The 26,961-nt window shown below is 38.0% G+C and overlaps 1 protein-coding gene across 1 annotated transcript in view; it reads right to left on the bottom strand.

Annotated features, from left to right (window-relative positions):
* Positions 1–26,961, bottom strand: part of CPED1 (cadherin like and PC-esterase domain containing 1) — a 95,961-nt gene that overhangs the window by 13,530 nt on the left and 55,470 nt on the right. The gene's annotated exons all lie outside the window — the stretch shown is intronic.

The raw sequence follows: 26,961 nt of genomic DNA, 5'->3' as shown, positions 1-26,961 counted from the left end.
GTGTATGGACATAATATAAATTCAAACAGAAACATGAAACAGAGAAACGTGAGCTAACAATGTACATTCTATTTAACATCGGCATAAGGTCAGGTAAGTGTTTATTTAATGTACAGAGTACTTTAATATGAATTCTTCTTTTTTTCTCATAATTTGAATCCCTTGTTGAATACGGGTAGCTTAATTAACAATATCCTTACCTCCTCACAATTTATGGTTTCTATAATAATAAATAATGATAAATTATTAACACCATTTGGTAGCCACCATTGCTACAATAGAAACGAGACTCAGAGTGGCCATCTGGATACGCATGCTACCTGAGCATAAAAACATATTGTTTGGATGTGCATATCCAGCCATTGGTGGCAGAGGGCCGTAAAAGTGCCAAGGTTGCCCTGTCATCCCCAGTATGACTTTATGGGAAGCTAATTACTCACTCAATTATATAGCTCCGTCCGAAGAAGGGCCCTGCTCAAACACACTTATAATCTAATAAAGAGTTAAATAATGAATTTGATTCCTTGCCTATTTTTATTTAGGATCCCTTGTTTAATTACACCTGCTAATTTATACTGTATCTAGCTCCATGCATGGAATATGGTATAATCACATTTACCAGAGAGTTCTATCTACAGAGAGCGGTTTCAATATTACTCAATCTCATCAATATAATAGAGTAACATATCTGTCTTTGAATAATACACAATATGGACAATATGGACAAAAATATGTGGACACCTGACCAGCATGTAAACATGCTTTTTTGGACATCTTATTCCAAAACCATGAGCGTTAACATGGAATTGCCTGCCCCATCCCTTTGTGGTTATAACAGCCTCCACTCTCCTTCAAAGGCTTTCCACAAGATTTGGCAGTGTGCCTGGGGAAATTTGTGCCCATTCAGCCAAAATGGAATTTGTGAGGATAGGTACTGATGATGAGGAAAAGACCTGGGTTGCAATTGGCATTCCAATTCATCCCAAAAGTCTTCAATGGAGTTGATGTCAGGGCTCTGTGCAGGTCACTCGAGTTCCTCCACATCAAACTCCTCAAAACATGTCTATATGGACCTTGCTTTGTGCACATGGGCACAGTCATGCTGTAACAGGAAATAGGCTTCCCCAACCTGATGCCACAAAGTTTTGTATGTTGTAGCATTAACATTACCCTTGACTGGAACTAACCTGAACATTACCCCATCTCCACTAAACTTTACAGTAGGTACTATGCATTCCGGTAGGTAGAGCACTCCTGGCATCTGCCAAACCCAGTTTTGTCCATCAGACTTCCAGATACTGAAGCATGATTCATCACTCCAGAAGTCAATTTGTTATGTTACATACTACTTTTCATGTCCTGTCTACCCATTGTACAGCGCTACAGAATTTACTTTCGCTATATAAAACAATAAATAATAATAAAAACAATAACTCAATTCACTGCTTTGTAGTCCAGTGACAGCATGCTTTACCACTGACGCTTGGCAATGTGCATAATGATCTAGAGCTTGTGTGCAGCACCTCTGCCGTGGAACCTCATTTCATTAATCTCACGATGCTCAGTGAGTGATCACTCAGCTGCCTGTCACTGCTGTACAGTATGTGGCGAAGCTGTTGTTACTCCTAGATGCTTTTATTTCCACTAATTTCAGGCACTGACTTGTGGCAAAGGCGGCACCCACTGACAGTTAGCAATAGGTATTGCTGAAACACCTGACCACAACACCAAGTGACCCATATGAACAGAAGTGTGCTGTATATGACCAGTATATGTATAATCTAGCATCACTGTTGGCTTTAAGAAAGTCTTGCATTCTTCACTATATATATATATATATATATATATATATAGATATATATATATCTATATATCTATATATATATATATATAGTAATGGTAAAGTATATAAGCTATGCCCCTATATAGACTAATTAAGAAAAAAGGGCATAAAACCTGTAAGAGGATAGAACATTAGACCTCTATGACTATTCACACTTTCCTCCGTCAAGAAGAACCTACAGCACTCAAGTGAAATCATTTGGTCATCTGTCATCAATTGGTGCTGTATATATGCTTTGTATAATAAATTAACCTATTTAAGAAGACTTAGATGATATGGCTTCAACTGCACTTTGGTCACAAAAACATTTAGATATTTACACAACACAAATATCTAACAAATTGACAAGCCAGCCAGTCATAAGTCAGTCTTGGTCTACTCACTAGAGTTTACAATCTAATAAAGGAGTAGTCGGTAGAAAGATGTATGGTATGTTAGAGTGCTTAGATGTCTATGGAGCCGATGTTGGGCTGATACTTAATGGTCGTGGAGAGACTTTGTTACTTGGCAACACTAAAATGAAATTGGGCTACAAATATAATTATGAGATTTGAACCTGACGGAAGCAGGCATTGATTAATGGGCTAAAGTTATTATGCTTGCAATATAGTTTTCAATAGAAGGAAGGGGCAAGACAACGTGGCAACTTGGAACTCGAAGAATGAAGGGATCTTCCTGCATTTGGGGAATTATATATTTTACCTCTGGCCATGGTTTTGAGAATAATGGCTGTGCTGGAACAAAAGGTTATACTCTGTAGGATAGTAAGCCCAAGAAACATTGGTACAAAAACCCCTTTAAAGAAAGGATGGAGTGTTCACTGAATTATCTCCTGGGGTATGTAGAATTAGAGCAGGAAGGGACTTAAAATATAAAAACCTATAGTGTGTAGCATATAATAGGAGCCAAGTACTCAAAGGCGATTTAACCAGCAATTCTTATCTGCTGTCAACGGTTATGTGTTCAATGTAAAGCTGTTTCTCATGCCATCTTGCACATATTCTCCTGAGATTTGTGAATAAAAATATAAATACTTGTTCTTTATTGGAAGCAGCTGGACCTTCTTGTTTTTTTTCTGTTTATTTAATAGAGTATTACATTCAATAAAATACTTTGCATTTCTTACTACCAGATTTTGCTAGGCTGCTTTACATGTTAAGGAACCATTTATATACACGTTGGTTTGAAAAAGAGAAAAAGATATATAACATACACACACACACACACACACATTATGCCTTTTTTGGCTTCAGAATACATGTTTAATTACAGCCAAACACAAATATTGCTTGAAACTAAAAACAGCTGTCTATAACTAGAAAATCTAATTGATATAAAATGATGTATGAATCTTGCGCCTAATTTTGTACCCAATAATCTTTGGAGCTTTTGGTCAAACAAAGAAAAGAAACAAGAATTTATTCTTAAAACAAATCTCAACAAGTTGTTTTCTTCCTATTAGAACAGCATGCCAATATTTTTCAAAATGAATGGGGATACATTGATTTGCACTAGTTCACATGTAATTCATTCACATATTCAGAAAAGGATAGGAATGGCAGAAAGGAGCCCAAATAATCAGGATTTTTCACAGGACAACACAGGGGCTGTGGCATTTGGTATGAAAAGAAAGGTCCTTAATCCATGAACATGAATGCGTCAAGTTAACTTTGGCTTATGAAAGATCATATGCAGAACAGCCCATATATATATATATCTATATATATATATATATATATATATACATACATATATATATATATACATATATATATATATACATATATATATATATACATATATACATATATATATATATACATATATATATATATACATATATATATATATACATATATATATATATACATATATATATATATACATATATATATATATATATATATATAGATATATATATATATAGATATATATATAGATATATATATATAGATATATATATAGATATATATATATAAACCCCACAAGGCTTAGGCAATATCATTATTTATATTGTTGAATTTCATACCAGACAGAGAGCTATCATTAGTTTATAAGTTTCATTCAGACTGGCTAAAATACCCAGTAAGAAACCAAATATTAGCTTTACGTTTTGTCGTGTTGTTTTTCTCTAAAATACAGAGTTTGCAGCAATAAAATTCTGGTTGGTTAGTTCTTCTCACTTCTCTTATACACGTATCTGAATTTCTTTCAACATGACATTATATATAAAACCAAGGCATATAGGACACTAATGACCCTTTAATCTTTACTGACGGCACTATCCAAAAACTATGAACGGTATGGACACAAATGTTTTCAGCCCATGGTAATAATTGTAAATTCAGTCTTTATTTTGGATTGCCGTTAAGCGGCAATCCTTTCAATGTGGATTGTGGTTTTAAAGTGTGTTCAATGGATACCAAGGACAAGTCTTCCAAGTAGTAAGTCTAAAGTGAAGCAAATAACTCTGAAATGGTCTAATGTCCATCTGCTACCTTCCCCTGGAGCCACAGGGTCTGGGCATGTAGTGTATTTAGCACTATATCTCCAGCTAACAGGAACATCAGACAGGATTGGCCTTGCACTGAAACAATTTGTGCAGGGCTTCACACAACATCCTCAAATTCCAGAAAGGCTTGTGACTGCTCTCAACAAAGTGTTACAGGACAACTTAACAGGGATTTTCTTGTTCATACTTGTGCTCACTTATACGTTAACCCTTTGTGGTGTTAAGCCATTCTAAAGAAAACTTGTATATACCTTTTATACGCACCTTGAAAGCTAAGGCATTACCATTACTTCAGAAGCTACAGCGATATATTATCCAAACTCTTCTGGCAATTGTAAAGTTAAAGCTAATACGCAAACTGCATGTTGGAATATTTTACGATTTTAGATTAAGAGGTAAATCGCAAGATGACAAAATAAAAATTGATCACCCGCCCCGATCTGCCACTGACCCCATCCTTTGCCCTTGTGGCCCACTACTCAGGACTAGGCCCCTACGGCAGAAAGGTGGGAGAAGCATGGAGACGGGACAGAGGAACTTTGTATTGAGCCCCCAACATTTTTGATGGCCGACTTGGTTAAGTACAAATGCGAGTTGGCAATAGTGAATTGACAAGTTGGAATTTTTGCCAGCTCACTTGTTTGGTGAATGGACCTCAAGCACACGTGATGTCACAAACTCACTCACATACTTTGGTCCTGATCAAAAGACAGCTAAATGTTGGTAATGTGTTAAGGCCACTGCAGGGGAGCAATAATTACAGCTTACAATTTAAAATAGCTGATGTTTGATTCAATGAAAATATTTCTCTATAGCGAGCCTTTGAAAATTCTACTATAACGATTATCTCAGTGTATTAAAAATTCCAAAATAAGCGGAACATTTCACAAAACTGTTTCATTTACTCCCATAATATTTAGAAATGTTGTGTAGAGGGGCGCAGGTGCACAACAATTAGGCACAATCACCCCAGGGTGATAAAAAACTACAATGTATGGGTATACAAAAGGGAACACCACATTTAGGTGCTTTGTCATCGACAAATAAACTTTAGAGTTACAGAGTATGCCCTTCAGATTTATATGGCGGATCAAATTTTTTAAAAGTGAAGTGCCATAGTTTTTTTAAGAATAAAACCATAGGTTTGTGTTTTTGGTTGTAAACTAGTCATTATTATTAGGTTTAGTTTAACCTTCACCTTAGGGAAGCTGGGTTAAGCGACAGTCTGTGGCAAAGCCACCATTTAATCAACTTCAGGTCCTGGTGTTACCTCCTCCTCTGACCTTCAAAAAGGTTACAACAATCAGCAAATTGGCAACAGGGGACATAGACCTTAATAGGGAGTAATAATCATGCAAATCCCGAGAAGATAAAATGAAGGTACCTTTCCAAATGGTATACATATTAGGTTTGTTTTTAATATCTGTAAATAGATAGGTCTATTTAGCGTATAGAACTCCAAAATGTAGAATTTCAGAAATGTGACAGATCTGCATTAAGATTTGTTGAATTTCAGTTTAAGTAATTTTACAGATATTACAAACTGCAAGAATAATACAATTTCACAGATATTACAAACTGCAAGAATAATACAAAATATAGTTATAAATCAGCCAATATTTTATAATCCAAGTTTCAACACACATGTATTTACTGTATTGCATCGCTGTTTAAATATTATTTGACACAATAATATGTTTATGCTAGGTTTACTCAATATAGCAATTTTTTAATATACCTTTACATTTGCTTTAACACCCAGCAGTGTCATTGTTTTCTATTATTACCTTTGTATTCCAGAATAAAAGCCTGGAGTACATAGCTCCTGTCTATATTCATATACACATATATGTCTAGACGGTCTACCAATAAATCGAACAGCTAAATTCAGCGATCTAGAGAAAACATTCAGTTAACATTTTATGTATATGTGAAGTCCCAAAATATTCTGTTAATACCATAGACATCCCTGTAAGTTTTCCAGAGATGAAAGATGCACTGACCCCAAGCATATTTACAAAGTGTCATTCACTCCGCAGATGAGAGGGTTGCAAAGCAACATAAATGATTGGTAGTTTTTCAGAGTGTCTGTTTTGAGAAAGCCTGGAGCCTCATATTTTAACAGTAGTTTCTCAAGTGTCTGGACCGAAATGAGAAGTTATAAGATACATTTCACCGTCGGAACAAGAAACCTGTGTTTGAAGGTCTTTTTAAGCCTCTAGGAGCTGGCCATTATGATTTTACTTTAGTTTGATGAAACCTAAAACAAGTTTTGTACCTTGCAATAGTATTCACTCCATCTGCTCTTTCACTGGTTTGTTAAAATACAACTTTGACTTAAGTGGATTTTTTTCCAATTAAATCTAGCAATGTAGTGAACATTTTGAAGATTCTAAATATTTTTATTGAAACAAAAAGATGAACTCCTTTGTGACAACTGACGTGCCAGGCACGTCACGGAAAAACATACAGTTAATGACAGTTGATGTGCCCGGCATGTCATGTGGTGAAATATGCATGGGTGCATGCCTTTCACAACATGGTGGCGCCCTGCTGCTGGAAAGAGCTACTTGTACTTATTGCCCTATAACTTGAAAAAAAATAATAATAATAAAAATATACATATATATATATATATATATATATAAAAACATTGGGTATTTCTAAACTGAGGACAAATATTAGAATCTAGGTAGCAGGTTTTTTCATTAGATTTTTTTAGAGGAGTGAAAGATTTTTCAAATAAAAGACAAAACATGTTTTTCCATTTTTTTTTCAATTTCTTCCCCAATTTTAATATTTATTTTAAAACATATGATCAAAATAATTGTATAATTGTAAGAGAATTACAGCTAATCACAGGCCACGAAGGGGTTAATTAAACCAAAAATATATTTCTTAGCGGCACTCCACAACCTAATACTACTTTTACAGCAGTTACTAATCTACTAAATTCATTTGGAACCTTCAGTTTTTGTATATTTTCCTTGGGAAAACATCAAGCTCCATCATGTTTCATGGGGACCACTGTTGAACAGCAATTGTAGGGTTCTCCAGTTTAAACTTGTGCTGCTTGGGATAAAGATTAATGGCAATTAGTGGCAAGAAAAACTAAGTGAACCCTTCGGAATTACCTTTATTAAACACATACCCATTAAACATTCACACTGCTGGTGGAAAAGGTAAATTAACTCTTGAATTCATTAATTGGTTGAGCCTCCTCCGGCAGCAATAACCTCGAACGAGCGCTTCTTGTAGCTGCAGATCAGACCTGCACAATGCTCTGGAGGCATTTTAGACCTTTCTTTCTTACAGAAGTGCTTAAGCTTAGCCGTTTCCTAGGATTGTCACTTAGATGAAAATCCTATTTTAAGACAAATTTATAGATAAATTCTGGTAATTACAAATGGCTCGCTAACTTTTTCTTGCGACTGTAGACTGGCATGCAGACTGAAACAGATTGTCCAAAAATGTCCTCAACGATAACCAGTTTTTTAACATTTCTATTTGATTTTCTTTAAACCATGCACATGACAAGCAAATGCCGTTAATGTGAGCAATATTAACCAGTGGTGAAGGTGGCGTATGATTACGAGGACGCTACACAGCATTGAATACAAGACAGCTCTAATTTTAATTAATTACTTTGTGCTGCACAGAGATCTTTCAGAATATGGAACCTAACCTTTAATGGAAAGGTGGATTTTTTTATTATAAAATATTAAGTATTAAATCTGGGTATACATACAACTCATACATGTATGTGCAGTGTGTGTGAACATGTGTGCTTGTTTATAATTCATTCAATAATGAATACATCTGGCACTGAGCTGACAATGATCTATAAAGACATAGTGAAGAGTGTGACACAGAGGTTACTTCTCCAGCTACCGCAGCTACCATTGATCATTCTTGCAGGGTAAGATTAAGGTGAGCTGTTACGGGATGCTTCAATTCTTTCTTAAGTTGGAACATGCTTTAATGTGGTTTGGCTATTTTCATCTCATGCAATATATCATGGGAAAAGCAGTGTGCGGTTTATTAACTATTAACAATGTCCCACGGGTGCTTTATGAGTCACTGAGTGGTGTTTTTTAGATATTGACCCTGTTCACCGGAGGAAACGTTCTATAGCTGCTGCTACCGATCGAGTGGCCAGTGCTTTTCACTTAGAATATTTTATTATTGTCTGAATTATTGCTATTCCTTATACATTAAAGTTACAAAGTGCTATAATGGCACATTTACAAAAACATGACATCCAGGAAGAACTGTTCACGCACTACAAGATATACTGGTTTATAAGACTCACTTTCCCTTCTTAAATCTAATGGTGATTTTACCAGTACAACTTTTAACCAACCTGAGTAGCATTTCAGCATTATCACTTAAGGCTTATGCATCTGGGTTTATACAAGGGTTGACTTACTAAAGGTTGAATAGGGGGGGATGGTAAAAAGCAAAGTTTGAGATTTCATACACCTTTCTAGTATAAAGAGAGCACACTTCTCTGGAATGTTCTCCGTTTTGCTTTGATACATTGCATTAAATCAATTTATGGATACTGCTGACTCAAACTTGAAAAATTTAACATGAAGGCAGTTTATAAAATTAAAGAAGTAGAACGGTGAGGCACAGAAACTTCTTGCAAAAAAATAAAATGTCAAAATTAGTCGTTGGGACCTTAAAAGCATATTGGAGTCTGAACGTTAGTGTCCAGCTTACATACAGGTGATCGGCTGACCGTACTACATTGATTTAAAGAAGATTTCTATGGGAGAGCTGGAAGTGTACTTGAGTAGTCTTCCTGCTTTCACTGCCTGGTTTTACGAGTGCTAGCAATGGAGTTGAGACAGGAGTTTTTCTACCGCTAATCTCTAAAAATAAAATGCATGCACTGATTTGGAGTCAATGTAAAATTGACTCAAATATTTTTTTTACATGAAAACAAGGCTGAAGTGTTTCTTTCACCCCTTCAGGACCCGGACTTGTTTGATTGCTATGTGTTTCTTCTACTGTAATGTTCTTCTTTTTCCAATACAAAGTATATATTGTTAGGGCTTTCCTTTGAAACCATATTCATATGTGAACACCATCATTTTGCATGATTAACACCCGCCACATCAAGGCACACTCTCAATAGGATGAGGCGCGCAGACAGTTTTTTCTTTTTTGTATATATTGTACAGCCATCACACTGTATTTGCAGCATGTTCACACCTGTTTGGTAGGCCGCATTTTACACATTTGTATTATTTGAGTCTGGAACTAGCTTAGTGCACCAACTTTTCTTTTCCCTATTCACTAACTAGTCCTGTTTTGGCAGCTAACGTAAAAGCCTCTATTTTGTAAAGTATAGGGGAAATATTACAAGGTATGCATCACTTTTTTGAAACTCTAGTGTTTCACATGCTTGGACATCACAGATCTCAAAACTAATTCATAAACCTTTATGTTATTGACCATTGACCCAAACTTTAATTCGGGCATTTAAACTCCCTTTAATTTTAGCAATAGTCAATTCTGTCACAATCAATCTGACAGCCCAGTGCCACAAATTTCATTTGAGAGCCAGATCTCCCATGCACCAGCAGGGATTTAGCCCTGCTGGTATAAAATGGACATGATGTACGGGGGACGTCATGGAGCCTGTAGGATAATTTTCTCATGACATACCATGTCATTGGTCCTATCTAGTCTACTCTACTGGACAAACAACCTGATTTCTTATAATACTGGCACAGTCTAATCACCCAGACACTGACATTCTGCATGGGTCAAACAGGACCTCATGAGCATTACCATAAACTGCAGCCATGTCTGGTTACTTTTTATACTCATGCAGTGTGTGTGGCCGAACATATCCAGCAGGTGGCCTCACACTGTAGTACCCGAGCAAAAGATCAGGCGGGTAAGGATTACTACTGTCAGCCAGAGGTCCACCAGGCATTTCCCTTCTGTTATCAAAACTTATCAGTGTGTCTTAACTGTTATTGTTAACTTTATGGAGAAATATCCTGTCTGTGTCATTAGCAAAGCATGTGAAAGGTTCTTAAATATGAAGAAGTTATATTTTTAACAATTAACAAAAAAACACTATGAATTAGAAAATATACTAAAACAAATGAAGAGCTTATTGTTTAAAATGATAATTAAGAGTTGAAATTAATATTTCTAGAAACATCAAGAAAGGAGAGACCAATGAATAGTGGGATACCCCTATATAGCACGGTTAACTCGAAATCTTAATAACATGATTTTTACCATTCATATGATAAATGGTAAGAGTCTTGACAGGCATTCTAACTTATTGTGGAGATCTAGCCCCTAGAATAGTCGGTGAAATTAAGGTATATAGGTCTTAGAAATTACATATGCACACTACTGTACCTGAGAAGTTTCTAAATGAGCTGATCCTGAGACTCTTGAAATGTTAACCTTTTATTTAATAGCCCATGATGAAGATTCTATGTAGTCACTGGTCAAATGTGTTACCCAAATGGCTCTTATACCGGTCATCGTGGACTTGTAATTATCTAAAGATATGCTTAATTGAGTCACCTGCATTCAAGCAGGGTTATCAACCATAACGTGCTGGGAGCAAAAGCACCAGTTAGGAGTATATATATATATATATATATATATATATATATATATATATATGATCACAGCAATGTAGATTATGAAGGAGTCAGCTCCAGACTGTGTGACCCTGAGAATCTGCCCCTTCACCCTGAGATTAGGGAAACAACACTGAGACTCAGGGCCAAACCCTGAGAGTTCCCAGGTATGCACACTACACACAAATATGTATGCTCTCATTTAAAAAGTTGTCCCCCAGAGTACATTAGTTTTTAGCATTAAGTGTCAAAGTTGTGCATTTTGCATCTTTATAACATGACAAACTGGACAACGACTTGCATACAGATTGTAAAAGAAATCCTGCGCAAAACATTAAAACCTTTAAAAATCGTTTTATTTGAAGCTTGTTTCCTAGGCTGCTTTCTGTGTTTGGAAATAAATATTATAAATCAATGTCACCATCCACCTGGTTTTCCAAGAGTAAACATTCAAGCTGTATTTACTAAACAGCATTTCTACATCCAGCTCTTTATTTACTTTGACTATGTCCAGTGATTCCAAATATAATACAAGGGACGTTCGAAAAGTTTCGAACGGCCCTCGTAAATAGTGGGTACAGCTTCAAGACTAATATCTCAGATGTGTCTAGGTGTATTTATTTCAAAAGTCTAGGTCTTGTTCTAGAATTAAGGAATCAGTTGGTTTTTAGTAGCAACGTAGACTCGTGAGACAACCAATGTAATCCATGCAGGTGCTACACCAAAACCTGAATTTCAGACAACAGCCACCACAGAAGACATCTGCTTACACAGCCTGCCAGATCCTAGCAGAGCTAATGAGAGAAAGCAACTAGAAGCCAACTGAAAAACAAAACAAGCATTTTCTTCACATATCGTAAATTACTCGCAAGCATACATACACATGTGCTTAGCTAAGATGAGGAAACCATGTAGTATACAACCTCCAATAATGCCATTCATTTCAGGAAGTGAAGTCTCATTGCAAATCAGGCATAATCAGTGGTGAGGTTAGATTGGCAGCAATTGAATTGCCACATTAATATTTTTTGCTCATTTGTTTCATGTTGTATATTGCAATCCAAGCATCTTTATCTGCTTTGCATATATTAAAATATTTACTGGATAATTAGAAGGCCATTGACCCTGCAGGCTAACATGTGGTGAACAGCTGATGCAGAGAGGCAACTGTGATATTTAATGTGCATTTCCATGTTTGTTTTAGAACAGATGTTTTCCTTTTTTTTTTTAACACCAGTTGTTTTAGTTGGGAACTATGGAGAATGTAGGAACTCGACTTAGGATACATGAAATATACTACTGATACATATACTAGTGTATCTACGATATGAATTTTATTAATTGTGTCCATAAGGCTATAACAGCTTCCACTCTTCTTGGGAGGCTTTCCATGAGATTTGGAGTGTTTCTGTGGGGATTTTGCTCATTCATCCTACGAGTGAGGAAACTCTCTCTTCTCCCACCCAGGGGAAGTAGGAACATGGGCAGGAAAAGAGAGTTCCCTTACACTGTGTGGGGATGCCACATCGGTAAGCTGTAGGACCATGTTAGGTGGCCCTCAGGCCTATGTTTGTGAAATCTCAGTGAAATCTGCAGGTGAGGGAAAGGGGTGCAGGAGATTAAATGATTGAATGAATGAGTGAGTGAGTGAGTGAATGTATACATTTTTTAAGGGGCAGAAATGTAACAGGCTGGATATAAAGGGAGCAGAAATGGGACATGAAGGCTGCCTCAGGGGCATACGTGGCAAAGACAGGCTGTTTCAAGTGCAGAGGTGGTACAGGCAGGCTATTTCAAGGGCACAGGTGGCACAAACAGGCTGTTAATAGAAGCAAAAATGATACAGGCAGGCTTTTTCAGGGGCAGACGTGGCATAGGTAGGCTGTTTCAGGGCCAGAGGTGGAACAGGTAGGCTGTTAAATGGGCAGAGGTGGCATAGGTAGGCCATGTCATGGGCAGAGGTGGCACAGGCAGCCTGTTTGGGGGACAAAGATGGCACAGACAAGCTGCTTGGGGGACTGGCGAGCTGTTTGGGTGCAAAGACGGCAAAAACAAGCTGTATGGGGGCAAAGGTGGCACTATGGGACATGTTGCTTGCATAGTTGGGGTAGCGTGTGAACATATGTGCTCTACCACACAATGAAGTACCGTATTGGCTCGGATATAGGCCGCACCCGAATATAGGCCGTACCCTAAAAGTTTGGTGCTTTTTTAAAGAAAAAGTTTTTTTAATAGATATGCTGCCACTCTGCCCCCCCCAGATATGCTGCCACTTTGCCCACTGCCGAGATATACTGCCACTCTGTCCCCCCCAAGATATTCTGCCACACTAACCCCCCCAAGATAAGATGCCACTGTCCTCCTCCCCCCCCGAGATATGCTGCCACTGTCCCCCCCCGAGATATGCTGCCACTGTCCTCCCCCCCCCGAGATATGCTGCAACTGCACCCCCCCCCCCGACTTACCAGAGCAGACTCCCGGGTGTCTTGCGGGGCCAGCGGGAAACATCTACGCAATACAACTTCCGGTGCCGGCACTCAGCGGATGTGCCGGCACCGGAAGTTGTATACGCGTTATGTAGATGTCCCCCGCCGGCCCTGCAAGACACCCGGGAGTCTGCTCTGGTAAGTCTTGGGGGCAGAGGTAAAACGCATCGCGTGGACGTTCACTGGCTGCGGCGATGTGCGTAAATGACCTCCGTTGCCGGCACGTCTGCATGATGTGCTTTAACACTCTCCCTTGCCGGGACTCCCCTTGTGAGAATTCCCGGCAAGGGAGATTGTTAAAGCACATCGTGCAGACTTGCCGGCAGCGGAGGCTGTTTACGCGCACATCGCTGCAGCCGGTGAACGTCTGCGCGAAGCGCTTAGACAATCTCCTGTGCCGGCACTCCCCCCGTGGAAAGTGCTGGCAGGGGAGGCTGTCTGAGCGTATCAGAGAGTAGGATACGGGTCCCCTGCACCGCTGCGGGGGATCTGTATCCTAACCCTGCTGCCTGCCCGGCGCCCGGAACTGCATGTCCTGGGCGTCGGGCAGTAGACCCCGAATATAGGCCGCACCCCCACTTTAAAGACTTAAAGTGGGGGGAAAAAGGGCGGCCTATATTCGAGCCAATACGGTATATGGGGCTGATGTCCAAATATTTTTTCGTCCATATAGTTTAGTTTTAGCTATTGTTACCGGTAGGTGAGTTATTGAAGTAAAAAGATACATATTTAGTTGTAACATTTAAAGATGGTCACACCCCCCAACTTGAAATATATATATGGATATAATTTATTGCAGCAGAAGCAAGTTTGTATTTTATTGGCATTTTAAACAGTAACGATATTTAGTTTTTTTCTTTGCGTACAATGTAGAAAGCAGGTGACTTATTTTACACGCGGGGGGGGGCGTGAGAAGGGGCAGAGGTGGTAGATAGTGAGAAAGGGGAGTTTTGTGACAAGATTTTTTTCCTTTCCTTTTTTGGGATGGGGGGGCACCACAGGAGTAGTCCGCACAGGGCACCAGAATACTTAAGGCCGGCTCTGACGTGATCGCTTTGAAGCAAATCACGAGCACGGAATTTAAATATTTTTAAAAAAACTGCGGTCTTCAAGGGAAGACGCAGTTTGCCAACGTCGGTCCTGAAGGGGTTAAGCGCTGCGTAAATTGTTGGCGCTGTATAAATAAAAGATAATAATAATAATAATATTTAAAGTGATTGTGAGGAGGGGCAAAAGTCCATACATTGTCTAGGGTCCTGTGGGGTGTTAATCCATCGCTGCTGTACTGTTCCTTTAAACTTTTGCATTCTGTGCATCCCTTCAACAGCTGCCTCTGTCTATTCATTTTTATAGTTAGCCTGCCCCGGTAAAGAAGCAGTTTCTATGACTGCAGTCATTTTTCATTTCAGATATTCCAAATAAATATCAACATGAAGCAGGCTTAATCTCACTTAAAAATAATCAGTTAAACACATACATAGCAATTGCTCTTGGCGTATGATTGTTTGTTTTTCTGGTAGTGAGATATTGCGAAGTACATGAAACATAATTTTCCAAGTCTGAGGAAATCAAATTTTCAGGCCCATTAAAGAACCATGACATAAAAATCCACACAATTTAGGAAACTGTAGAGAACTGCTTTTTGATAACTTTCAAAATAACAAATTGTTGTACACATCCTATTTTATGTCAGTGATGTCATAAAGACAGGACTTATATATTTCGATGTGTGCTAAAACATCTCCGGCAGCAGATAGCAGTTAATTACTATTGTGATACAGCTACATGCCTAATGTACCTACAGGAGAGGGGTGGAAGTCATCATGGAGGACAATTGCCCTCTGGACCGGTCTATGGATTTGGGGTTTCTGTCTGCAGCTTGGGGGGCCCCCACTGGACAGGGGCCTCCATTATAAGACTGACAGTGATGTGGATATAAGGATCTCTTTTGTTATGTTTTATTTTGAAGGTCTACTCATTGTGTGATTCCTTACAAAACAAAACGAGCACATGGGTCAGGCCATTGATTAAAAATACCCCTGCTTTCTATACTATGAGAATGCTGTGGTAAATCATTTGGCAGATCCAAGTTAAGGCAAACAAAAACCATGAGATCTCGCCAGAATATCTTGCCAGGTTACAAAAGCTGTGAGATTAGTTGCTTGTCATAAAACAGCATATTAAATCATAGAATATTCAACGTCTCCAACCAGGTTATAAAGTGAAGCTATGGCGTTTGTTGAAATGAAACAAGATATTAATTGAGATCATAAACCAAGTTCCGCTGATTTGATTGACTGCTGCAGTGCCTGTGTCTGTTTGTGCATGCGCCTCTCACCCATTGGTTTTTAAAAAAGGTGGGAGGATACCATGAACAGTATAAAAACAGATCTTACACTGACACACAGGATCTTGAGCATCATCTGCAAACATAACATAGAAAAAGAACACAAAAAAATATATATAACAAAGTACCTCGCCCAACCCACCCTTGTTAGGCCCAATGACTTTCCCTTATACCCATAGACATGGTTAGATTTGGCTGTGATTCTCTAATCATGGTGGTTGGGGAATGTGTTTGTGATGAGGGATGAGTTGGGTCATATACTTCGATGTGTACTTGAAGACAGGATAAATTTGCATTTGCAGTCAAGACCAAATGTGAAAAATAGTTTGGCCCTGGTCTGTAAAGATAGAGAAGCTTCACGCCAAATCATCTGAAATAGGTAAAATATTATATATATACTTTGAAATGTCTCAAAAATACCTCTGCATTATACATGTAGACGGCATGTAATAATGTGCAGATTATGGCAAAGAAAAGACATAAAGGTAATGTTTTCATAAACATACATAGGAAAAATTTGCCAAATATAACATGTTTAAAATCAATTTCTCATGTTACGGGATATGTTCAAACTCCAAGCACAACAACTTACTAGGTATCTAAATAACATATATTTAAGCACATTTTCTATGTATTACGGTGAATGTGCAGTATATAAATATATATATGTTAACTGTGCATGGATTCCTGACAGTCGTTTAATTTTTATTTTAGGATTTGCAAACACTTAGACATGCATGCTTTGTGTGATACATATTAACAATTAAACCAAATGCAGCATTGTTTGCATTGTTAGGAACATGCATTTCTTAGTCTGTCCTCACAGTGCAAACAGTACATCAAAGTTGTATGGGTCATATCACTCAACTGCTTTTAAAGTTAGCGTGCTATGATCTGCCAGAAAGTTCTTCATGGAACACATGTGCCACATACTTGAGTGGACACATTATTCATGGTATATGTATATCCTTGTTAATGCTACAGTGGTTAAAAATATGGTACTTTGAAGTTGAAGATATTAGAAATACCTGCTAACAGTGAATCTGTTAAAAGCCCTTCGATATTATTCCACAATGCCTGGCATGTTAATCCGAGACTTAACTTCTAAGCAAAAGCACCTGAGTAGGGGAATTCTAAACTTGACATTGAAAGGCTATGGTTTTCCTTTTTAAAGAACCATCCTAAACAAAATACACACAAACATACATATATATATATATATATATATATATATATATATATACACACTGTTCACAGTAACGTTTAAAGATTTTAAAAATAGGATGATTGATTTCAAGTTATGCTAGTGCTTTACTTGTTACTTTCCTATTATAATGCATTCAGGATACATTTACAGTAAAACAAAACAAAAAAGCAAAACAAAAAATGACTACAACACTACATGACAAGGGGTGCGCTTAAATTTTGGTTATATGTATATATATATGTATATATTATTACTGAGCATACACGAGGTGTTAACATATCACAGGCTCATATTATATTATAAATTCATTGGCTCCAAAATATAAATACATGTGAGTAAACACTACTTTAACAGCATGTTCCAAGGCACAGCCATTTCATAGAAAATAGGATACATACTATATATTGGGCAGAGCTTGCAGGTGTATCCATGATTTTGTGTTACGCCACTGCTCTGTTTACCAGACAATAATCCATGCATTGAGTAAGCTACTTGACTCTCGACTAGGATTTTCAGGCATGTTTATATATATATATATATATATATATATGTACACATAAATATAATATATACATATATTATTGTGACAAACCCCACATATAGGACACCTCTGGATGGGTAGAAAGCATGGTATTCTAGGATACAGAGACAGTCCACCAATCTTCAAAAGGATTTACTTTGTGGAAATCCACAGTTCTTGGAAATCCACAACAACGTTTTAAAGAGGCAGGTTTCCAAATGGTTAAATCACCAATGAAAAGCAAAAAACTACAAACAAAAATCTAGCTCTACTATAATGTAAAGTAAATTCCGAAAGCAGCAATTGAGATAGCTTTCACCAACCTGCTAAACACATCTGCTCTCAGCAGTTCAAACTCCATCCTGTGATTCAGCTCTGAGGCCTGTTTATTAATCAGCACTGCTAATTAGGAGCAGGAGAAGGGGTACAGGCTATGGATTCTTGGTCCTAAATACCTTCCCTTCACAACCCTCCCATAAACTCTGTCACAATATATACACAGTGTCAAGAAAAAGTAACTGAACCCTTCAGAATTAGCAGCATTTATGTATGAATTTGTCTTCGATGAAGATAATATCCTATCTTGTTACAATAACGACCAAACACAAACTAATAACACACACATTATTGTATTATTCTTTTCCATATTGAATACATCATTAAAACATTCACAGTGTGGGCTAAAAAAATATGTGAACACATTGGCTAATCACTTCAACAAAACCTAATTGGAGTCAGGAGTTAGCAAACCTGTAGTCCAATCAATTAAGTGGGATTGGAAGTGTGTTTTAGAGCTACTTTGACATAAAGAAACTGCTCTATTCTCAACAATGCCTCACAAAGAAGAAATCTCAGAAGAACTACAATCAAGAATTGTTGAATTGCATAAAGCTGGAAAGGGTTACAAAGTAATCTCAAATAGTTTACACATTCATCAATCCACAGTTAGACAAACTGTTTATAAATGGATACAATTTAATACTGTGGCTACTCTCCTTAGAAGGTGGCGTCCAGCCAAGATGACTTTAAGGGCACAACTTAGAATGCTCAATGAGGTAAAAAAGAACCCTAGAGTAAAAGCTAAAGCCTTGAAGGAATCATTTCTGTTAATAAGTCTAGCATATGCAAAACATTCAACAGGTATGGAGTTAATGGCAGGACACCACAGAGGAAGCCGCTGCTATCCAAAAATACACTCCACAATGCAACTGGTAAAATGTTTTGTTGACTACTGAAACAAAGTTGAATTGTTTGAGAAAACATGCAGCACTACATATGGGGTAAAAAAAGGGGCAAAACATCATCCCAACAATGAAGTGTGGTGGAGAGAGCATCATGGTTTGGGGCTGCTATGTTGCCTTGGTGGGCTGGACAGCATGTCATCATTGAGTTGACAATAAATTCCTAAGGTTATCAAAGTATCATAAATCAAAATGTCAGGGTGACTGCCAGCTGAAGAAGTTGGCTGATGCAGCAGGACAATGACCCTTTCAATAAAAGTAAATCTACTACAGATTTACCCTTTTGGAGTGACCCAGACCTAGACCCTTACCTATTAGAGATGCTGTGGAATGACCTCGTTCGCATCAGACATCCTAGGAATATGGCTGAGCTTCAGCAATTCTTTAAGGAAGAATGGTCTAAAATTCATCTGGAATGTTGTGCAGGTCTGATTTGAAATGCTTGTTTGAGGTTATTGCTGACAAAGGAAGTTCAACTAATTTCCCACCAGCACGTTAATGTAACGACAGCTTAGCCATAAAGCAGTAGACCAAGCCCACTCACATTTGTAGGATGCTGAATGCTGAACTGGTGAATCAGCTCTCCTCTGTAGAGTTCCACTGCCTTGTTGGAAGCAACATAACCTTGTTGCAGGGAGATCAGGCTGGACTTGGGAGAAGCTTAAAAGCAGGGCATTGGCGACACTCAGAAATGGTTTTGCCAGATCCATTTCTAAGCCAGAGGCAGAAAATATATATCCTAGGAAGGATATTCTGTGGAACAATAGATGTAGAGGAATTTTCTATAGGCAGCGTGATAAACAGGAATCTTCCAAGGTTCTGATGTCTACAGACTGCCAGTCAATCATGGGGTTCTGTGACTGTAGCCGAAGAAGGCCCAAATTGATGGGGCAATTAGGAGAGTAAATAACATTCATTCTTGATGGAGAAGGCCCACACTGAGCAGAAGAGGGTAGGTTCTCTAGGTGATGACAGCAGGATCCAGATAGACAGTTTTTTTCTAACCACGTTTTTATTTTCATATATTTAGTGTAACTAGAAACCAGGGGGCCATGGTGCAAAAAATTGCCCTGGGTCCCCCAACTTCAACAGCTAGCCATCAATGCCCCCACACAAATGGTCTGTGCCTTCTTTGCCTCCCCCCTACATATGTAAACACACTTATACAAATTACACACACACACATGAGTACACATCCATGCTTACACAAACACAAGTACACATTCATGCTTACACACACACAAGTACACATCCATGCTTACACACACACACGAGTACCCATCCATGCTCACACACACACGAGTGCACATCCATGCTCACACATACACAAAAGTACATATCCATGCTCACACGCACAAGTACACAGACATATATAAATAAATATATATGTATAAATGTATATATATTTATATGCAAACACATATACATATATCCCGAGCCCGCTTACCTCTTTTCATCTGGCTGCTCTCTCCTTTCTGTCTAAGGTGATGCTCTACCAACATAAGCCCCTTTAGTATAATACATATATCTCATAATTATGGAAATTATCCTTTTCTAAAGATAAAAGTATCTAACAAAATATATGTAATAAATAATAAAAAAGGTTACATTAAATATTTGGCAAATAGGTTTTAATTATATCATAAAAACACTAGTCCATTTAATAAGCTGATAAACTGATACATTTAACCATAGGTAAATCAAGTTAATATTTGATAAATATTACATTGCTAAACATTGATAAATAAATTAAATAATGAGAACAAAAAGGTTCAATATTCATTAAATAAAGTTGATGATTGCATTAGTATTTTAATAAACATAAATGAAGCAATATGAATCTACCTGAAATGAAGCTCACTGTACCTGTCACTTGTGGTCTGTGTATCCCTCATGCTGGTTCCACATCACGTACACTTACACACCATAAGGTAACAGACACACGCTAATATCTTAAGTTCATGTGCACACATGCTAACACCACACGCTAATACACACTACATATTTGATCTACATATTTAGTATGCATGCCATACATTCTGGCTTTTTATCAAACTGTACAAAGTAGATTCAGTGATATAGAATAACCAAAACCTAATTACAAGGTAAATGTGCAGTTGTGTTTTTAAATTTAATCTTCTGATCACCTTGTGGTTTATACTGACAGGGGTTTATTCTTTGTTTGTAAAGGTATGTAAAGTATCCCAGTTGGAATGAGTCTCGTACAGGCTCAGAAACAGAGATATAAATCAAAGCCAGCAAGAATCAAACAACTGTGATGTAAATAGAGGTAACTGGGAAAACAATTGCACGCGAGCAGTTAGCAGTCCAGTGTTTTGATATAAATCTTCTCTTGACGCTTCACATTTTAAGCCAAGTGTCTCCCATGATAAATAAGCAAATACTTTCCCCCAAAATATTGAACCATTAAAATGTTTTCATGAGCAGAAAAGGTTATTTAAATTTCTATATTGTTTCGCAATTCTGGGATCAGATTTCAGCAACATGAAATCTGTGTTTGTTTGAATTTCTTTTGTTATTGCTAACATTCATATTTAAAAGAACGTAACACTGTCATAAAATATTTGACGTGTTAACTATTCATACAGAGGATTCTAAATATAAAATTAGAGGACTGCTGGATGGTCACCTTCCCTGGGACAGATAAATAGTCAAATTATGTTTCCAAATAGTGCTGATTTTTTTTAAAGAAAAGCTTGCACATACAATGTATCTGAAAATAGGCAGTGCCAAGGTTTTTCATCCAGGTCAGCCATTCCTTCTAGAGAAGAACATTTGGCTAAGGACGCTGCTTGTGAATATGACACAGCTAGGGTTTTCTTTTTTAATCCCCCCCCTTCCCCTTTCTGGCAACAGGAGTGTCAACTGTTTCCAGCAGCTTAGTAAGATTAGGGTGTGAGTTTGGGATCAGAACAAGGCTGCATGTTACCAAGGAATATTTCTACCCCACTAGATACAGGTGGCATCCATATATGTATTTGTAATGTGAAACCTGCATAAAAAATGAAAAATGCATAAAGATAATTACGTATGTCAACCAGTCAACTGTATGCAATCAATATGAAAGGCCAATGTAGAGAGCAGTTGTTGGAAAAAGATAGCTGGCAACAAACCACATGAAGTATAAGCCAGTTATTTTGTCTGTGTTTAGCTGCTGAACTTGTGGCCTCTCTGTGTGTTAACTAAACCAGAAGGTCATAGCTAGTACTAGTACCAGGCAACCCAGACAGATGTCAGGATCACCTTCATCAAAGTCACTGGTCAGGCATTTATTTCTAGGTGGACAGAGCTGTGGTAGCAGTCTTTTCATAGCAGCAGACTATCCTACTGAGACACACTCTGCCCCTCTTTCTTCTCCAAGAGGAGCTAGAATGATGGGATGCTGATACCTAAAGAATAAGAGGTGGATTATCAAAAACACAACCTAATGTAAAATGAGAAAGTATTATAAAGATAAGATATTGAAGCGGATAATGCTAAATAGGCTAGTGTATCTCACCTCTAAACTAACACATAGAGCTGTGTCACGTGTGTGATGCAAAGCTATGTAAATGGATTTCAAATTAGTTTTACAGGTCAAGTGCTCTTTTTTGAATGACCCTCAGCACAGCTTCTAGGTATACCTATGTATACCTATGAATTACTAACTAAAGAAACTGAACTTGGTACATAGTGAAATCGCAGACAAGCCGTTTGGGGGTACTTACATTTGAGCGCAAATGTTGCAGACAATCTGTTTAAACAGTAACAAAAGGAATATACCTCCCTCTAACAAATGTGCCCTCCTCTAGCATCTTTCACACATGAGTTCCATTCTATGTTAGAGTGATAGGTGAAATATATGGAAATGTGGTTATGCCCACATTATTGTATTCAGTGGATTTGATATGTTGGCATGCCTTTGACAGGATGCTTGCACTTCAACCTACTTCTCAGAACAGCATGTACTTCTTGACTTTAGTATATTATAACTTATGTGTGGCTATGATAAGCTCAATAAACCATTTTAAGTGCCGCGTTTATAGTTTGTATAGTGATATGAATGTGCACATACAAAGGTGTATTTATGAAGTAGAATACAAGGTTTTCAGCTGAGATGATTGTTTCAACACTCTTATATCAGTATGTATTATGAAGGGACATCTCCAGTAAGCTTCCCCTGCAGGAAAGACTTAGAGGACCCCCCATAAGGTATGGTTAATGTAGCAATACGTCTTTGATGCCATCTCGCTGTTTTAATTATGTATCATGAGGGCTATTTCTGCTCTCTTGTAAGAGGAGCTTCTTGGATGTAATCATTTATGATTTGTTTAACTCAACTGCAATCTCAAGTAAAATATATATATATATACATATATATATATATATATATACCGTATTTGCTCGATTATAAGACGACCCCCCAAAATCTGCTAAAACTTTGGCTTTAATAAAGGTGGTCACACTAGCTAATGATCAATTAATCAAGGGCATTTGATAAGCAGGATCTCTCTGCTACTTGGCATCATCTTAATTCCTAAGGAAGCAGTTAGGGTGTACTTAATTTTTCGCACATGGCTTCTCCATTTTGGCTTTATTTTTGTTAAATAACACTGTGTAAGATATTACCGTATTTGCTCGATTATAAGACGACCCTGATTATAAGACGACCCCCCAAAATCTAAATATTAATTTAGGAAAAAAACAAAAAGCCTGAATATAAGACTACCCTTTAGGAAAAAAAGTTTTACCAGTAAATATTAATTCATGTAAACTATTTTTTCATATTGAATAAAAGCTATGATTGAGTAAAATATTTTTGTTTCATGTCCTTTAATTTGCCAACTTGCCCCCCAGTTATGCACATCTGCCCCCCAGTTATGCACATCTGCCCCCAGAAATGCCTTATACCCCCTATATGCCACTCTGCCTCCCTGATATGCTTTTTACCCTCCTATATGCCACTCTGCCCATGATATGCCTTTTAACCCCCTATATGCCACTCTGGGGGTTAAAAGGCATATCATGAGACAGAGTGGAATATAGGGGGTATAAGGCATTTCTAGAGGCAGAGTGGCATATAGGAGGACACTTAGACACCCAGACACTAATTTACCCACTTACCCACCAAGACACTTACATACCCACTGTGACACACATACCCAGACACTAATAATCCCACTCAGACACACTTCCAAACCAAGACTCAAGCACTCAAGCAACTAAAGCACTCACCGCGATGGCTCAGCAGGCGCTTAGTATACTGCGGCTCCCACGGCATGACAGCATGACGCGGTGTGACCCCGCTAGGCCCCTCCTCCTCAAAAAAATTAAAGCAGTAAATCTACTGGATCCGCCTTCGACTTTGGGACGGCACAGTGCCGCCCGGGTCCCACGGGGTCTTGCTTCTGGAGTGCCGTGCCAAGATCAATGATTTCCCTCAACCGGCTCTGCTCCCCGGCAGTGGGCGGGATATCGCGGCGCGGAGGAGGCGTCCCCCATGCTGAGAGCACGCTATGCAGGGAAAGGTACGCTGCTGCCCGCGCTTTCACGGCGCTCGCTGATAGACACTCGGTAGCAGCTGAGGTTACCAGACCGGAGGATCCAGATTCTCTGCAGCGCTGCAGGGAATCTGGATCTTAGTCTCATAGTCAGACCTCTGTTTGAGGTCTGATTAGAAGACGTCCCCGATTACAAGACGAGGGGTATTTTTCAGAGCATTTGCTCTGAAAAAAACCTTGTCTTATAATCGAGCAAATACGGTATATATATCTATATATACCGTATTTGCTCGATTATGAGACGAGGATTTTTTCAGAGCAAATGGGGGGGGGCATAAGGCATTTCTGGAGGCAGAGTGCTCTGTGAAATGCCTTTTAACCACCTTAACGCCACTCTGCCTCCAGAAATGCCTTTTTAACCCTCTATACGCCACTCTGCCTCCTGAATGCCTTAAACCTCCCTATATGCCACTCTTCCCCATAATATGCCTTTTAACCTTCTAAATGCCAGAGTGGCATATAGGGGTATAAGGCATTTCTGGAGGCAGAGTGGCACATAGGGGGTCAAAAGGCATATCATGGGGCACAGTGGCATATAGGGTTAAAAGGCATATCATGGGGCACAGTGGCATTTAGAGGGTTAAAAGGCATATCATGGGGCACAGTGGCATATATTGGGTATAAGGCATTTCTGGGGCAGATGTGCATAACTGGGGGGCAGGTTGGAAAATAGAAGGAAATAAAACCAAAATATTTTTCTCAATCATAGCTTTTATTAAAAAAAAAAAAGTTTAGATGAATTAACATTTACTGGTAAAACTTTTTTCCTATAGGGTCGTCTTATATTAAGGCTTTTTCTTTTTTTCCTAAATTAATATTCAGATTTGGGGGGTCGTCTTATAATCAGGGTCGTCTTATAATCGAGCAAATACGGTATATACAAAGAAACAGAAGAGGATGTGTTTTATAACATTTTCTTTTGGACATTGTGTCCAGGTATGTGATAAATACCACATATAATAGTAATTATAATCTCACAAAGCTGGGAGCTTACCTGGCCAAAATTTTTCCTGATAAGAGGCAAAACAACAAAACCTGTTTCAAGGTTGTAATTATGTGTCCTACCAAGTTACTGTATGAAATACCCAAGTCCAATGCCCTCAACTATCAGCAGCATCTCTTAATTAAAGTAGTTATATCATCATTGGAAGAATGTATTTTGCTTCTGCATTTAGATACAACATATGTGGATGAAAGGGTGCCAATCTTTTGAGAACATTGCCAAAAAGCCAACAGGAGCTCATGAAATCATGGTCTTTAAAATGGCTTTAGTGATATTTTAGTATGATGTGACATGATTGAATGAAATATATTGTTATAGGAAAATACAATTGCAAACATACTGGGCTAGCACAAATTGAAAACAGGTCTTAGGCAAAAGTCACCCTGAATGGGAAACCTCTTCTGGCACCAATGGGTCGTATCAGTCGTATTATATTTACATCAATTATATGTCATTAGACATGTTTTATTCCCATCTAGACATGGCACGATGAGCTGGTTTTCACAAGCAGACACCCCCAGTAAATTTTGTGTTTTACCAGCTACGAGTCCTAAATACAAATACATTCTACTGCATTGCTCCATTAATCATTACTTGCCTTCAGGACCTCTCTGGAGCGCAATTCCAAGAATGAACATTAAATTGTTGTAAGCACAGAGAGGTTGCAAATACCTGCTCAAATATAATAGAAACCACAAAATTATTTCGGTTTGTGCAGGTCTTAAAAATGTAATTGTGGAAATATTTTTTTATAAACACTCTTAGGCCAGCATTTCAAAACATCTATTTCATGCTATAAATTATTCTATATGGTATCTCCAGCCGAGAAAAATGTGAAAGTTGAAAATGTTAAAATTTTGATGCTGCCTCTTCGACAATTGAAAAAAAATGCTTATCCAAAATGATGTGTGCTATTTAATGGTTCCTAATTTATAAAACCCTAGGCTAATCCTGCTATCAACACTTATTAGCCTCTCTAAGCAAGCAGACATCAAACACACTGCAATAGGTCACAAGGTTTATTGGGAATAAAGATAATCATATAAATTACACATTTGACTTTGATGGTCAGACAGGTTAGTACTTACATGAAAAAAAACACTTCCACGTCTAATCACTAAAGTGCGAGTTGGCAGGAGAGTTTGCAGGAGAGTTGTGGTTTTTAACTCGCTTACTTCACTATTCTTTACAAAGAGTCAACACTAGCAAGTTCCTCCAGCAAGAAGGGCTGAGCTGGCCTTGTATAATTCATAGTTCAGTGGGCGAGGAGACTGTAGAGATCCCACCGATTTAACTATGCATAATCCAGAGATAGACACGTTTCTTTTGCTTATTGGAGATGGGCCCTTATAATTGTATAGTAAACTCCTGCAAACCCTCCTGGCAACTATCCATCTAGGAAATAAACCCAAAAAATATTAAGAGAGGGCAGCATCCAGAAAGAAAAGCAATAAACAAGGCAGACGAAGCAATAGGGAACCAGGAAAGAACTTAAAAGAACAATGGAAAACTGGAGACCATGGGGGATATTTAGAAGCTAAATGTGCAACATTAGATGTATTTTAGCCATTATGTGTTCTAGTCCAATCTACAAGAAACACTGAGTCCTTATCATATTGCC

The sequence above is a fragment of the Spea bombifrons genome, chromosome 4, assembly GCF_027358695.1.
Source record: "Spea bombifrons isolate aSpeBom1 chromosome 4, aSpeBom1.2.pri, whole genome shotgun sequence".
Classification (NCBI taxonomy): Eukaryota; Metazoa; Chordata; class Amphibia; order Anura; family Pelobatidae; genus Spea; species Spea bombifrons.
This window is presented reverse-complemented; position numbering and strand designations above follow the sequence as displayed.